Source organism: Octodon degus, unplaced genomic scaffold (assembly GCF_000260255.1).
Source record: "Octodon degus isolate 3935 unplaced genomic scaffold, OctDeg1.0 scaffold00056, whole genome shotgun sequence".
In the NCBI taxonomy this organism is placed as follows: domain Eukaryota; kingdom Metazoa; phylum Chordata; class Mammalia; order Rodentia; family Octodontidae; genus Octodon; species Octodon degus.
Window position 1 is genome coordinate 6,923,918 of NW_004524632.1, and position 399 is coordinate 6,924,316.

The window sequence follows — 399 nt, forward strand, 5'->3', positions numbered from 1 at the left end:
AAGCTCCAGCGGGAGGGGCAAGGCTGAGGAGCAGGGCGCCCACGCCCGACAGTACCAGGGATTGAACTCAGGACCCTGCGCTTGCCAGGCAAGCACTTATTCCGCGGAGCTATCTCCCCAGCCCTTAGACTCCATTTTTTATATTCACTGCTGGCAGTTCCTGTGTGTGTGTGTTTGTGTCACCCAGGGTTTCTGCATTGAGCATCTCTAGACTATTTTTATTTTTATTTTTTGGAGATGGAGTAATTCTATGTAGTCCAGGCTGGCTTTGAGCTCTTTCTGTAGCAGAGTCTGGCTCAAACTCAGGGCGATCCTCCTGCCTCTGCCTCTCAAGTGCAGTGACTGCAGATGTGTGTCACATGCCTAACCTTTAACCTTCTCACCATGAGACAGTCTTGC